This window comes from Cervus canadensis, chromosome 32 (assembly GCF_019320065.1).
Source record: "Cervus canadensis isolate Bull #8, Minnesota chromosome 32, ASM1932006v1, whole genome shotgun sequence".
NCBI lineage: Eukaryota > Metazoa > Chordata > Mammalia > Artiodactyla > Cervidae > Cervus > Cervus canadensis.
Window position 1 is genome coordinate 18,435,996 of NC_057417.1, and position 16,295 is coordinate 18,452,290.

The window sequence follows — 16,295 nt, forward strand, 5'->3', positions numbered from 1 at the left end:
AGTAGGATAGCATCTCTTCAACGCAGGAGATGCAGGAGACTGAGGTTTGATCTCTGGTTCGAGAAGATTCCCTGGAGGAGAAAAATGACAACCCACTCCTGAGAAATGAACATGCATGCACCAACCCCAGAGCACTTGCTGAATGCCAGGCAGGCTCTACATGGAAGCAGTATACATCTGTGTGGATGTGTGTTAATGGCTCAGTCGTGTCCAATTCTTTGCGACCCCATGGACCCACCAGGTCCATGAGTGGCCCAGGAGCCCACCAGGCTCCTTTGTCCATGGGGTCCTTTAGGCCAGAATACTGGAGTGGGTTGCCATTCCCTTCTGCAGGGGATCTTCCCAACCCAGGGATTGAACCTGGCTCTCCTGCATTGCCGGCAGATTCTTTACAATCTGAACCATCGGGGAAGCCGAGCTCTGATAACCTATTTGATCATCACAAAATTCCTATGACTTAAGGTCTACTGTTAGTCCTGCCTTATGGAAGATGTAACTAAGAAGAAGGCAATTACAGTAATGGGCCCTACATTGACATTTATGGGGCCCCAGATGAGGGGAGGTCTTGAGCCTACAACCCATGGTCCTTCTGTCTCCTTCCTGGTTACACCTCATACATCAAGGGGCTTCATCGTGCACCTGTGTAGACACCCCAATCTGCCCATCAAAACCTCATCCACATCCCCTGAAATCTATTGCACCTTGGGCACAGCTCAGAGAGGGGAGAAGAAGTTCCCACCATTAACAGGGTGCACTCTCAGGGAGATGGACTCAGCAGAAAGACTGCAGATGCTGGAGTAGGTTACGGGATGTTTGAAGAGGGGTCTTAAAGTTTCATGATCAAGAACAAGGGAATGCAGTTCTGGGCAGGCATATCCCCTCGACCACCTGCCTCCTCACCCCGCAGAGGGCAGGGCCAGAGGAGGACCAGAGTCAGCCTTCTGCAGTCCTCCCTGCCGGGACCAAAGGCACTGCTGTGGATCAGAGCACAGCTGGACTCCAAAGCCCATGACCTCAATTATCACTTCTTCCTCCGGGTTCAGATTTCGCAGCATGGAGTCTGCAGTCTGGTCCTGGCTGTCTTTGGCAGCTTCTTACTGGATCCTCCCTCCTCCAGGCACAGAACCTCCTCTTCTGTTTCAGACCAAAGCTCTGGTTTGTCAGTTCTGAACCCCAGCATGCTCTCTCACTTCTCTGTGGCTTTGTAGCTCTGTCTCATATATTTAAAATGTCCTCTTTTTTTTTCGCCTGGATAACTTCTAATGGTTGGATAGCATCACCGACTCAATGGACATGAACTTGGGCAAACTCCGGGACATAGTAAGGGACAGGGAGGCCTGGCATGCTGCAGGCCATGAGTTGCAAATAGTCAAACACAACTTAGCAATTGAATAGCAGTCACAACTTCTAATTACTTAAAGCTTAGATCAGATGTTCAGAGCAGGACTTTAGCCCCCCTCTAATGGTCATCATCACAGAAAACTCACATTACAGTGGTGTGTGGATAGACCTGAACCTCTCTATAACCTCAGAACCCAGCAGGGAGTCTGGAACATTCAATGTCAAATGTCTCTGACAACCATCATGACAAACCTATTCACAAATCGTTCTTAGGTGTTTCCCAAACACAAATAATCTTCAAGGGATAAAAATCTATTTTGTATGGGAAATTCAAAATGTGTATATCCTAAGTAGAAAAAGAGGTTCATCATTAGCAAATTGATTGGAAATAACCCTAATGACCATATAGAGGGCAACTGGTTAATCAAATTAAGGACATGGGGTATAGGGTGGCTCAGCAATCAAGAATCTGCCTGCAATTCAGGAGATGCAGGTTCAATCCCTGGGACGGGAAGATCCCTGCAGGAGGAAATGGCCACCCACTCCAGTATTCTTGCCTGGAAAATCCCATGGACAGAGGAGCCTGGCGGGCTACAGTCCATGGGGTCACAAAGTCAGACATCACTTAGTGACTAAACCACCACCATCACCATGCAGATATTAAAAAAAAAAAAAATGAAGTACATTTATTATGACATGAAAAATGTAAATGAAGATAACATATTACAGATCAGAAGATAATGATGGCATTTACATCTATAGACAAAATACATACTAAATATATATATATATATTTAATATACTCATAATGAACATGAAAGTTGCTCAGTCATGTCCAACTCTTTGCCACCCCATGGACTATACAAACCTTGGAATTCTCCAGGCCAGAATACTGGAGTGGGTAGCCTTTCCCTTCTCCAGGGGATCTACCCAACCCAGGGCTCAAACCCAGGTCTCCCGTATTGCAGGCAGATTCTTCACCAGCTGAACCACCAGGGAAGCCCAATATGTACTCATAAAAAAAGGCTTGACATTCTACGTACCGTAATAGTAAGTAAGCATTGTTTACCCTCAGCATGTGTGATTGGGAGATGGGTTAATGTTTTATCTTAATGAATTGTAGATTATTTTATTTTGTGTTAAGAATATGTATTTTGGGCTTTTAAAATAAAGATATATCTTTAAAAGAAAGTGACCCAGGGACTTCCCTGGCTGTCTGGAGGTTAAGACTGCATGCTCCCAATGCAGCAGGGATAGGTTTGATCCCTGGGTGAAGAACTAAGATCTCACATGCTGCATGGTGCAGTAAAAAAAAAAAAAAAAAAATTAAACTAGTGAAATGCAAAAAATAACAAAAAATAAAAATAAAAAAAAAAGAAAGTGGCCCAAAGTTGGAAAGCTGGTGGTGCCACCTTTGTTGGAAGATGCCAGAAGCCTCCTGGGGTGTAGGCTCTGAAAGGGCTGCCCCTAATCTGCATGGGTCAGTCCAGGTGTATCTGCAAAAGCCTGAGCCTTGCAGTCTGCTCCGGGCCAAATGGGAAAGGTAAGCCATTGCCTCCCACATCTCTCCTCACCATCCTGAGAAGAAGTCATGAGCCTGCATCTGCCCCTTCTTCTCTCCCCTGACAGAGGATGTGGTCCCCAAAAGTAGAGCTCCAGTCTCAGAAGCAATGCCAGCCTCTGGTGAGGAAGGAACTCCAAGCAGTGGTGGGCTTCAGGACCTTGGAGAGGGGAACAAAATGTCATGTCCTCGGAAGAAGGGAAGCAATGACTTATCAAGTGTCTGATTTGGCCCTAGTTCTTTTAAACACACCAGCATGTCAGATCCTTCCAACAACCCCAGAGTCTAGATATTAACAAGTCCATTTTACAGATGAGGAAATTGAGGTTCCGAAAGGTTAAGCAATTTGTTGAAGGGTGTTCAGCTAGGATGAAAGAAAGTAGATATTGAAACCATTTCACTCAACAAATATTTGTTGAGGTTATTAAGTATGCCAGGCACAGAGTGTACAAGAATAACAAAAAGATAAGGTCCCTGATCGCAGAGAATTCATAGTCTGGTTACCACCAGAGTATTCCCACAGCAGCACCTCGTCAGAGTTGATATGGCATAAAGATGAAGATGGGCTTCCCTGTGGCTCAAGTGGTAAAGAATCTGTCTGCAATGCAGGAGACCCAGGTTCGATTCCTGGGTCAGCAAGATCCCCTAGAAGAGGGAATGGCTACCCACTCCACTATTCTTGTCTGGAGAATTTCATGGACAGAGGAGCCTGGTGGGCTAGGGTTTTTCCAGTTGTCATGTATGGATATGAGAGTTGGACCATAAAGAAGGCTGAGTACTGAAGAACTGATGCTTTCAAATTGTGGTGCTGGAGGAGACTCTTGAGAATCCCTTGGACTGTAAGGAGATCAAACCAATCGATCTTAAAGGAAATCAACCACCATTGGAAGGACTGATGCTAAAGCTGAAGCTCCAATACTTTGGCTATCTGATGAGAAGAACTGACTCATTGGAAAAGATCTTGATGCTGGGAAACATTGAAGGCAAAAGGAGAAGAGAATGGCAGAGGATGAGATGATTAGATAGCATCACTGACTCAATGGATATGCATTTGAGCAAACCCCGGGAGATAGTGGAGGATGGGGAAGCCTGGCGTGCTGCAGTCCATGGGGTCGCAAAGAGCTGGACATGACTTAACGACTGGACAACAATGAAGATGCATACCAAGTCCTAGGAGACGTGCTTCTCCAAAGTTGAGAGAGGGGTTCCCATTTCTCGCTTCTGAAATAGTCCCAGGAAAAACTATATGGGGTCTTATATATCTCAGGCTCCTCTGTCCATGGCATTTCCCAGGCAAGAATACTGGAGTGTGTTGCCATTTCCTTCTCCAGGCAATCTTCCTGACCCAGGTATCAAACCCATGTCTCCTGCATTAGCAGGCCGCTTCTTTACCAAGGAGCCACAAGAGACGCCTTAATGTCCTCCTATGTAGAGTTTAAAAAATATAGCTTGGGGAGTCCATGTGCTGTTATGAGAATTAAAGGAGATAAGACATATGAAGCGCTTAACACGCACTATGCTGGCATATTACCGTGTCACTAAACATCAGTTCTCATCACTATTATTTTATTCTCCAACTGTAATCTCATCCATCTGGAACAGAATGAAACTATGCATCCCCTACTTCTCTGAAAGCAAGCGAGGACTGTATTTATGTCCTTACAAGCACAATGACATCATCATTATTGGCTGATATTGACCTTGCCCTCAATCAAAAACTCTTAAATCCTTTTTAAGCACGCATTGTTCTTTCTCCAGCCCACTCCCATTCAGCAGGTGAGTTGCAGGGTGTTTTGAACCTAAACATATGCCCTTATGTTTATACTAGTCACGTCTATTCTCGGTGGTTTTAGCATCTCATTCCATTTTGAGACACCGGCTGGTCCACCAGGTAGCATAAACCCTAGGTGTACACTTTGAGAATTATACAAGGGAATTTGGACCCTTTCCTCCTGCAGAAAACTCACCAATCATGATTCCTCTGTTCCAGCGAGCCATTAACTTGTAGCTTGTGAAGCACTGACCATGGTTTTATATAAGACAGAGGAGAAGTCATTTCTCCCATTTTACAGATGGAAAAAAGTGTTTCGTGTAGCATAGTTAGAACATTTGCAAAAAAGAAACCCTGCTAATTAGCGGCAGAAGCCAGATGAATCCTTATGACTCCAGAGGCCAAGTCCAGAAGGAGCACCAGTGAGGAGGTGAATGACTTACAAACAATCGGAAATTTCTGACTGTATTCCAACACCAACTGGGAGTGGTTGTGGGGTTGTCCAAGGCCATGAATTTATTCTGGCCAGAATACATACAACACAGCTGCATATTTTTTTCATGTTTATTTATTTGGCTGAATCTGGTCTTAGTTGGCGGCAGACAGGATCTTTCATTGTGGCACATGGACCTTGAAGCACATAGGCTCGGTAGTTGTAGCACACGAGCTTAGATGCCTCGTGGCATGTGGGATCTTAGTCCCCCACCAGGGATCGAACCTGAGTCCCCTGAATTAGAAGGCAGATTCTTAACCACTTAGACCAGCAGGGAAGTCCCCTACAGTTTAATCAGGTTAATTCCCTACAGGTTAACCAAGGACCTTTCTTTGCCTCCCCAAGGGCCCAGCTACCCACTATCTCTTTGCCCATTGTCACCACCAGACAACCAGTCCCTGGCTCTCCAGTCAACACTGCCTAACATCTTTAACCCCCAAAGAAGAGGATGGAAGAAAACATTTGATGTTCAAAATATCTGAGATTAACCATTGGAAAGATGGCAATGTGCCACAGTTGTTAGGAGCGTGAGCTTTAGCACAGATGATGGAGTTGACTCCTGGCTCTTGTACCTGTTCAGCGATGTGGTCTCTGGGCTGGTTCCTAACTGTGCTCAGCCTTCACAGTCACATCTGTAAATAAGAAATAATAATACTGTGTCAGAGTGTTGTTGAGAGGACTAAATGATATGAAACATACTAAGCCTCGTCTGAGGCTGACTTCCCCAGAAACAGAACCTGAGATGGGCTTCCGAGATGGGGGCCTCTCTCCAGAGGAGGAAAATGAGGGAAGCAGAGTAAGATGAGGGAAGAAAGAAAAGCAACGATGGGACTTTATCCCAAGGCTGCCTCCAGCTTGATCCCACAGGGAGCTTTGGAGCACAGTGAAGTGGACTGAAGAAGTGGTAAGTTTCTCAGCCACGTCCCACTCTTTGTGACCCCATGGACTGAAGCCCTCCAAGCTCCTCTGTCCATGGGATTCTCCAGGAGAGAAGACTAGAGTGGGGTTGCCATTCCCTTCTCCAGGGGATATTCCTGACCCAGGAATTGAACCCGGGTATCCTGCATTGTAGGTAGATTCTTTATCATCTGAGTCACAAAGCATGTCCCAACATCAAGGCAAGGTGGCCAGCCTGGGTCAGCCAGTCATCAGCGGCAGGCAGAGGCAGCTGAGGTGGCTGCTATCCAGCCAAGGGACTGGCGATAAGCTGTCAGCACATGGATGGTGGGTGTGCAACCAGAGTAGGGTTTCTGCAAGGCACCAATAGCATCTACTACAAAACAGAGCCTGGCGGAATCAGTGTTCATTTGATGATAGTTATGGCTATTATTTTAAATCGTCCTCACAAGTTTCAGGCTAAGCCAGTTTTGTATCCTATAGCAGAAACTGTTACACACCCTAGGCATCTGGTTTTGGCCCCAAGACCTGAAGCAGTCAAGACCCCATCTGCGGCAATAACCTAATGACAGGAAGAAAATTTCCCTTCTCTGATCTGGAAACCAGATGCCCTGAATTGTCTGACATCAGAAACCTCAGAAAACCTTAACAGGATGTTTTGACATATATAGTTCAGGCTGCAGACAACTGCCTCCCAGTGGAAATGACAACTGTGTAAAGAAAAAGGCAAGGTTTAGGGAGTCCAAATGACAGGACAGATCAATTTGAAGAGCTTAATGTGCAGAGCTTGGTATGCAGAGTGATTATGCTGAAATGACAGTTTTTCAAAGCAGATTTGCTTTGTCCTTTCTGGGGCCACAGGAAATGTGGGGCAGTTTCCCAAATCACTAGGAAAATAGCCTTGTGTCATCTGCACCTGTCACATCTGAGGCCCAGACTTTAGAAGAGCAAAGAGCTACAAATGCAGGGCTAACCACAGGCAGACAGGAAGAGAGGCCCCACTTTTGCGCCCTCCCTTCTATCTTGTGTCTGTTCATGGAACACCATCTCTATGCTGATGATTCCTGTATTTAAGCCCTGGTTGGGACCCCTCCCATAAATCCCAACTGCAATATCCAGGAGGCTACTTAACAACTTCACTGGGTTGTCAGACAAGCATCTCCAAGTCAACACAACCCAGGGGAACGGCTAATGCCCCCTTCACATGCTCCTCCCACAATCTCCCCATCTGTAGATAGCACAATGCAGTTTTCTCAATTGCTCGGATGAAAAACACCATCTCCCTCATTCTCTTGCATAGCACGTATCCAATCTGTCAGCAAATTCTGCTGGCTCTACCATCAAAATATTCCCAGAACCTGACTACATCTCACTGTCACCCACATCCAAGTCATGATCCCCCCACAGCGGGATTTCTGCATCCCCTTAGGTCTCCCTGTGACTGTCCCTGCTGCCTTGGGTCTGTTCCCAACACAGTGACCTGGAAGTCAGATCATGTCGCTTTCACCCTGCAAGTCAGATCATGTCACTCCTCTGCCCAAAGTTCTTCCCATCTTGCTCAGAGTGAAAGCTGCATTCTCAGCAGCATCCCCCAGGACCCTGTGCAATCCCATCCCCTCACTAGTTCTCTGATTTCATCTATTACTCACCCCCTCCCTCCCTCTACTCCAAACGGAACTGATTCCATGTTCCTCTTCAACCACGGCAGGCACGCTCTGGCTTCAGAGCTTTTGTCCCTCCCCACCATTTCCTCTGCCAGGAACACTCTTTCGCAAAGACCGATGTGGCTAGACTCCTTGGATCTTTCCCCAAATGCCACCTTCTTCATGAAGCATTCCCTGCCCGCTCTATTTAAATTGCACCACCACCAGGACATCACTTCCAATTCAGCTTTTCTGCTTTACTCATTCTTTACAACTTACCAACTACTGGTTTACTTTATTTTCTGCCTTCTCTACTAGACTGAAAGTTCCATGAAGTCCCAGAATTGGCTATTTTTACTCACTGCTATGTCCTCAACACCCAAAACAGCATCTGGTAGATAGTTGACATGCAAGAAATGTTTCCCAAATAAACGGATGAATAAATTCACTTAACCTTTTTTTTTTTTTTTTGGTGAATTGATTTCCATTTTGATGTAAGTAAATTCATTTTTAAAGAAACATATCTAGACTGTAAATGAACTAGAATCAATAGTCACACAGAGAAGTTATCCAGAAAAAAATACAATGAAAAGAAAACATGGTTATTAAATCTAGCTAGATATTGTTACCAGCCCAAGTTTCTAAGCCTGCAGCATACTCTCTTTTCCAAAAAGGGAGATCAGCAAGTGTTTAAAGCACACTAGCGCCAAACTGAGACTGTTTTTTTAACTAATCAAAAGAGTCAATAAAGAATTGAAAGATAAATAGCTTTCTAACTCTTTGATTCAATGCTAACTGTTCTTGGGTCTGTGTTTCATCTCCCTACCACCCATAAATATTGAACATCCCACACTTCTGGAAGCAATGAAATAGATATTAATGACCTTCCATTTTCTGAGCATCAATTCCTCCCACAATTTCCCCCCATTTATCTAGGGCAACTCAATTTTCTCAATTGCTCAGGTCAAAAACAATATCATCATCTCCCTCATTCTCTTACATAGTACATATCCAATCCGTCAGCAAATGCTGTTTGCTCTGCCTTCAAATATACCTAGAATCTGATCACATATTACTGTGTGAGTATCCCCCTTCTAGGTTGATGAGTGGGGAGGTACTGAGTGTGGTTGCAAATGAATACTGCCCGGACGAAATTCACAGCGTGGATGGGAGTCATAATATGCACACAATTGACATGCACATAGTAGAGAGGAGAATGTTGCAAACTCTACAAGAGATGCATAGATCATGTGCTGTGGGACCTGTGGTTTGTTAGATTAATGTTCAGCAAACATTTGTTTACAGACACACACGCACATCCTCCTGAGAAGGTCGCGCTTCTTTGCACACTGATATCAAGGGCTTGGACGTAGGGCTTATTTTGTCCAATAAGATGTGGGTGGAAGTGACAGTTTGTGAATTCAGAGTCAAGGCCTTCAGAAACATTGCACATTTCTGCTGGCCCTCTGGGAGTGTCCAACTTCTTTCTCGAGAAATGCATGTCTCAGCCAGCTATTGCTCTTCCAGCCTGAAAACAGGGCTGCCTACCAACAGCCTGCAGGTACATGGGCAAGAAGCAAATGCTTCTATATGCTGTTGATTTTGAGGGCTGTTGGTTAATATCATGGTGGTGGTAAGAGATGATTGAGACAGAAACTAACAAGAAGAAGAGGTGAGTTTGATGGAAATTAATCAAGGATATTTCCTGATCAGGGTAGCCCTGCAGGTAGATTTCACACCACACACACAACACCCATAACAATATTACTGGGTTGCAAACTGATGCGGTCTGAGAAGAAAATATAAGGATGATAACGCAAAGAGTCAGACACGACTGAGCGACTGAACTGAACTGAACTGAAGGCTATGCCAGGGATGCAAAATCTCCTTTGAAAACTTTCTATGACCTCACAGTCCAAAGAGGATAAGAAGCTATGATAAGGATATGAAAGAAGGGAAAAAAAGAGAAAGCTGATGAGGTTTGTGCTTTATCCCCCTTAAGAGTTTGGTTGGTACCTGCTCTTCAGTGACTTGTTTATTTTGTATGTTTTTAGGAAAACCCACTCTTCTTCCTCTGCCTGTCCTTTAAGCATTAGTGGTCCCTCTTCAGTCCTCATGTCTCCCGTCCTTCCTTGGAAATCTGCGGCTGCCCTGGTAAGCCGGCACTGTGATGTACTTTCTCATGTGTGTGCCCTCGGCAGCTGCTAAAAGTCTGTCCCGATTTGGGTACCCCAAAGGCAGAACCTGTGACAGGAACTCAGCGCAGGGAGTTTGAGAGGCTTCTTGAAGAAAGCAGGAGTGAGGCAGTGGGGGAAGAGTGAGGAGGAAGGCCAGGTGACATGTACGCCGGAGAGCAGGTACCTAAGGCTCAGTCCCACTGGAGATCCTTGGAAGAACCCTGTAGAATGTTCCCTGGACCTGCCCCCTCCCAGAGAATGGGAAGACGGAGGCATTCATCTAACACCTCTCATCCTCCTTTGTCGTTTGTTTTTGGCTGCTCTGCATGGCTTGCAGGACCTTACTTCCTAACCAGGGATTGAAGCCAGGGCCACATCAGTCAAAGTGCCAACTCCTAACCAGTGGACCACCAAGTAATTCCCTCATCCTCCTTTGATTGAGGGTCTCCCCAGCGATATGAACACCCCTCCACCACGTCCTGATGGCAGCTGTCTTGAGCTGAAAGACCTCCCACTGAGGCAGGCACAAAAGAGACAGCAGCACGTGCCTGATATGGGACACTGATCACAGCAAGTCTTGTCCACACCCCCAGCGTTGACACCGGATGTGCCCAGGGGGTGTGACTTGGTTCATCACATATCTGCTGCAGCTGGGAGGGGGCATTTTAACAGAGGGTTACTTTCTCCTGAGTGACACATACACATCTTGGATTCAATACATTCCTAGCTTGGTCATCATCCCCTCCTAACAACCCTGATCCTTCCCCCAAATTCTGAAGCTCGGGGAATAATCCCCCATCTACTTCACTTCCAAAATTTCAAAGGTAGCATCCACTTCTCCCTCTCCTTCACCTGTTAAATCAAAATATGAACTGTGAGTCAGGGCGGGGATATTCCCTGGTTACCCTTGGTGCCACTCCGACTGTCACCGTCCCCCATCACCATGCTCTGCTTTCTCACAATGCCTTCATGCTCCCAAATGCACTTGCTTACTGACTGTCCACGTGTGTGTTGTCTGCCTTCCATGCTTGGGATGTAAGGGGTCACCCCTCTATCTCCAGCACCCAGAATGGTACCTGGTATGCGGTTGGTGCTTGATAGTGTCTGTTGAATGAACAGGTAAATTCATGGGGAAAGAAATCCACAAGGCTCCCCTGGTGTCACCAAGGCAAAGGTCAGATCACCATCGCTGCATCTGAACCCACACCCTGGACAGGGAGGGAGGCTTACAGGGAAGGGAAATAAACAATCCTTGGCAGACCAACCAAGTTGAAAAGAAAAATCAGCTGTGATCATTGAGGTTCAGTACCTCCGTTGCCCTTTTTTTTCAACTGTACAATTATGCATTTCAGTGACCAGCAGGGGAGTCGCCAGCTGCCGGCACCCCGACCCTCAGCCACACCCCCTCCTCTTCATAGCTATAGTCTCCCTGCCTCGCCCACCAGCTCTTCTTAGAACACTCACCATCAATACCAGATCCCGGGGGAACATTTCTCTTGCTGGTGCAGCCCGAATTTGCTCCCTGAGAGAAGAACATAAAGATTAACTAGGTGAGGAATTTTTCCCTTGGCTCTGAAGCTTGGCACATTTGTCTGATCCAGCACAAATTCTGCTGGAGACAGGCTAAATTAAAATACTAATGGACTGCTGTATTTAAAATATATTTACCAATGATTAACAGCACGGTAGGTGATGTATGTTTCAATAATTTCTTATTACAACGTGCGGAAATCTCAATAAATATTCCCAGGGTAATTAGCGGGTGTTTATTTAACATTCAGCTCTGTTTTCCTGCACACCCAGGAGGGTATCATTGTGCCAGCCAGTCCCCCTTCACCTCATACAGAGAGGGACCCAGCCCTGGGGAAATAGCCCTCCTGCAGAGATGTTTGGTTTGGGCCACGTTATTGCGGAGTTAAGTTTCAGGTGATTTGTCGCTAGGATTCAAGAAGAGTGCACATAAAAGTTTTCACTTGCAACTTCTCTAACATCCTTGAAAATCTGGCAACACCCAGCTTTCCCCCAGGGCCACCCTCGGGGGAGCCTGAGTCACAGCCATCCACCACACCACAGTGTTCATTGGAAGGTCAACCCAGACCCCTCGATATTTACATTTGCAACTCTGACATGCTCTGACTAATCGTGCATTGAGCCACCCTGAGGGTGATGCCCTAACCTGCACAAATGCCACAGGCAGAGATGCTAAAAAAGGAACGGGTGGAGGGGCTGCCTCCAAGCAGAATGGATCACCGCTCAGACCTCTAGGATGCGGGCCAGCTCGACTAAGCCACTCACATCCAGCCACACCCTGGAGCTTCTCCTCACTTGACCCCAAACCAAGCAGTGCAGAGACTGCTGAGTGGTATGCAGTCCAGACTCAAAGCCAAGACTGTCTGGCTCAAAACCCAGTGTCCTTAACCACCACTGATCTCTTGTCTGGGCAGCTGTGGTGAGTGTGGCTAGGTGCCTGCCATACACACACACACACACACACACATCACACATGCACACACACACACATGCACACACACACATCACATGCACATACATGCACACAAACACACATAAACACACACAAACCTATACATACACATGTGCACATATGTGTGTACATGTACATGCACATACGTGTATGCACAAACACATGCGTACATACACACATACATATACATGCACACATATACCCATATATATATATATACACACATACATATATATACATATACACAAAACCACATACACATGCACACATACAAACACAAGCATATACACATGCATACACATGAACACACACACATACATGTATACACATTCATGAATGCACATGTAGACATGTACAAACACATGTACATATATGTGTGCATATATGTACATGTACACACATACAAACATATAACACACACACATATACACACACTATCCCAAATACAGATTTTGTCCAGGATAGCAAGGTACTCAGCTAAAACATTAACCTCACTGCCTCCTTTACTCATAAAGGTATCAACATGGACCAATTCTAACCAGTGGTTCTAGGGGGAATCCCTGGAGACAGCCTTCCTTCCCCCATCGCCAGGCAAAGTCTTCCTGGGACAAAGGGATGTGGACTCGCTGCCGTGTGCCACTTCCCAGCCTGATCCAGAAGCTCCCATGCAATCCTCTCACTCGTTTTGTCCACCTGAGCTGAGAACCTAGAGGAGTCCAGAGCTGCCGGCTGGACAGAAGAGGGGTCCCACAGACTGCACGGAGCAAAACCCCTGAGCAGCCGTACTGGAATATGATGTGAGTAAGAAATCTTTGTGCTGCTTTAAAGCCACTGACATTTGGGGCTTGCTTATGACCACAAGCAGCCTATCCTGTCAAAAATACCCATTTATCCCGCTTACCAAAAGCGAGGAGGGGAGACAGTGTTTTGAAGACCTTCTCCCTGGCCCTAACGCTGGTCCCCATGGGTGCAGGCTGCCAGGGTGGGAAAGCCATTCGCCATCTGCTCCTGGAACCAGGCTCGCCCAAGGGCTCCCCGAAAGGAGAGATGGAGCCGCCTGTCTGAGCCAGAAGCACTCCCCTCGGGTCAGTCACAGTCCTGGCTCACTCGGGTCGAGACCCTGGGAGTGAAGCAGAAACACTGGCCCTGCTTCTCTCAGCCTCGAATTGCAGAGTCCTGAGCTCACCTCTGGCCCAAAGCCTGCCGACTCCTCCCTCCATCAGGCCCTGCTCCTTGAGCCACTTCCTCTTACAGCCAAGGAGGGAATCGCCACCAGATCTCATAAGGAAGAGTCAAGGCCAGCTGCGCTACTGTTGACTCCATGCCAGGTGGAGTCCAGCGGACAATCTGGGGACTGAGGGGGGCTCCCTGTGCTCACAGCTGGCTCTTCTCAACCTCATCACTCCCAGGGAAATAAATACGCTCAGATGCACTTTCTACAAGCATCAGTATTGACCAAGGGTGGATGCTTCTAACTTGAGTGCGTCACTTTGTCTCTTCTGGAAATCCCTTGGGTAAGCTCTCTTCCAGGAAGACAGTCAGTGGACCTCCCCACCAAGTCCCATGCTGAGGGATTCAGAAAGGTGGCCAAAGAGAAGTTTTCCAAAGAGCTGGAAATGCCTGGTCATCCTCTGCAGTACCCCCGTCATCATCCCAACACCAATGGACCACACCTACATTCTTCCAGGCGGGTCAGCTTTCTGGGCAATGCCTCAAGCGAAAGCAGGACGACAGGGAAGCTAGAAGGACTCTGGTTGTTAGTAGTGGCCCAGAGAGCAAGAAAGACTGAGTATTAAGTCCAGGCTGTCATTCCAGGGATGAGGGGAGTGCTGTCCAGGGAATATCCCAGAAAGAAAAATCCCATGCATTGGAAGATGGTGTTGTACGTTCAGTCCATCAACCTGTCCCATTCTGTGGAGTTTTGAGAGAGTCCATTTCTAGGTAGGTTAATAAGAAGTCTGGGGTCCCAGAGGAGGAGGAGGAGGTAGAGAGAGGGGTCTGGGGCTTGCAAAGAGGAGAGAGGGGTCTGGAATTCTCAAGGAGGAGAAAAGGACAGACTTTTTTTCCTCTACGTTCCTTAGTCTTAGTCACATAAAAAGTTTTTTTTCTTTAAGCCCAGAATTGAGGATTACACAACAAAACTACCCAGTTTAAACTCTGTACTAAGGATTATGTAATAACAATGTATCCTGCTTGAGGACAGTTTCTCCTTCCTGAAAACCTTCTGACTAATCCTGTTATCCACGCGATGGACATGAGTCTTGAGTAAGCTCCGGGAGTTGGTGATGGACAGGGATACGTGGCGTGCTGCAGTCCACGGGATTGCAAAGAGTCAGACAGAGCTGAGCGACTGAACTGACTGAATCTGGCTATCTTAAAATGTAAATTGTGGGAGTGGGTCTGGTAAGATCTTTACAACGTTGAGACATTCTTTTGATTTATTGTAATAACTAACTAAAAAGTATATAGCTCTCTTGCTAAGACTAGCAAGGGGGGCACTCCCCGCCCCCTTCTGATGTCTGTCAGAAACTTTCTGAGCCCCTTTTCACTGTAATAAAACTTCTGCCACACAAGAACCTTGAGTGGTCAAGCCTGGTCTCTGGTCACGAAGTTAAATCTTTGGAGATCACAAATCCAACATTGTTCACCATAAGCTGAGTTTCACCCAAGAAGCTCCATCCATCACAAACTCCACTCTCGACCTCCCTGGGCCCTGGGAAAGCAACTCCACAATAACTTTCCTTGGTCCCTACACAGATTCCATCCTCGGGGAAAATGGCCAGTTGTGATGTCACCTTACCCCTCACGCCTGACTTCTGGTCCTCTTCCCCAGGGCTTCGTTGCCCCCCTTACCTGCCTTTACTCCCTTTGGAGAACAGCCCACCCTATCTGTCCCAACCCTGGCACCTCGCCGGATAGCACAGAACATCGCCCTGGAGCCAGCAGAGGGAACACCCCCTCCATGACAGGTGAAGACCCACCCCCTGCCAGGTGATCCCTGGGACCCCAGAGTCCAGAGTCCCCTTAGAAACCAGGCCTCAGAAGAAACAGACTTTCCTCTTAGTGTACAGGTGTCCCTTCCACATCCACAGGTCCTGCATCTGCCGGTTCAACCAACCACAGATCACAAACATCAGGGAAAATAATTCCAGAAAGTTCCACAAAGTAAAACTTGAATTTTTCACATGCCAGCAACTATTTACACAGCGTTCACATTATATTAGATGAGTAATCTAGAGGTTATTTAAAGTATTTGGGAGGGTGAGTCTAGCTCATATGTCAGTGTCAGTCCCTCCGTCGTGTCTGAGTCTTTGTGACTCTGTGGACTGTAGCCCATCAGGCTCCTCTGGTTGTGGTTTAGTCGCTAAGTCATGGCTGACTCTTGCGACCCCATGGATAGTAGCCCACCAGGCTCCTCTGTCCATGGAATTTTCCACGCAAGAATACTGGAGTGGGTAGCCATTCCCTTCCCCAGGGGATCTTCCTGATCCAGGGATCGAATCCAGGTCTCCCACATTGCAGGCAGATTCTTTACCATCTGAGTCACCAGGGAAGTCCCATATGTTAGTGCTACCCCTTTCATATTAGGGACTTGAGCATCATTTTGGTATTCCCAGTGGGTCCTGGAACCAATCCCCACCCCATACAAAGAGATGACTGTATCTAATTAACAAGACTGTAGAGATTTCTCACCTGGATCTTATCTAAAGACCGCCTTAGCAGAGAGTCAGGACTGGTGAGGTAACTCAAACAGCAAAACACCAAAGGGACTCATCTTCCCACTGACCCCCTTGGCCTCTGTGAGGGGTGAGGAGAAACTTCAAAAAGACAGAACTTTGTGCCAGCAGCAAGCAAGGAGTGGGATCAAGCAGAAAGTTGGAGCCCCAGTTGGAGAAAGAAGGATTCCACACAAATGGCACTTTCCTGGCT

At 46.8% G+C, this 16,295-nt stretch overlaps 1 long non-coding RNA gene across 1 annotated transcript; it reads right to left on the minus strand.

Annotated features, from left to right (window-relative positions):
* Positions 1-5,245: 5,245 nt before the first annotated feature.
* Positions 5,246-13,388, minus strand: LOC122433482. The gene is made up of 3 exons (XR_006267108.1): positions 13,267-13,388; positions 11,348-11,405; positions 5,246-5,798 (listed from the first exon to the last, which is right to left on the minus strand). It is a non-coding gene; the product is annotated as an uncharacterized LOC122433482 (long non-coding RNA).
* Between the last annotated feature and the right edge of the window lie 2,907 nt (positions 13,389-16,295).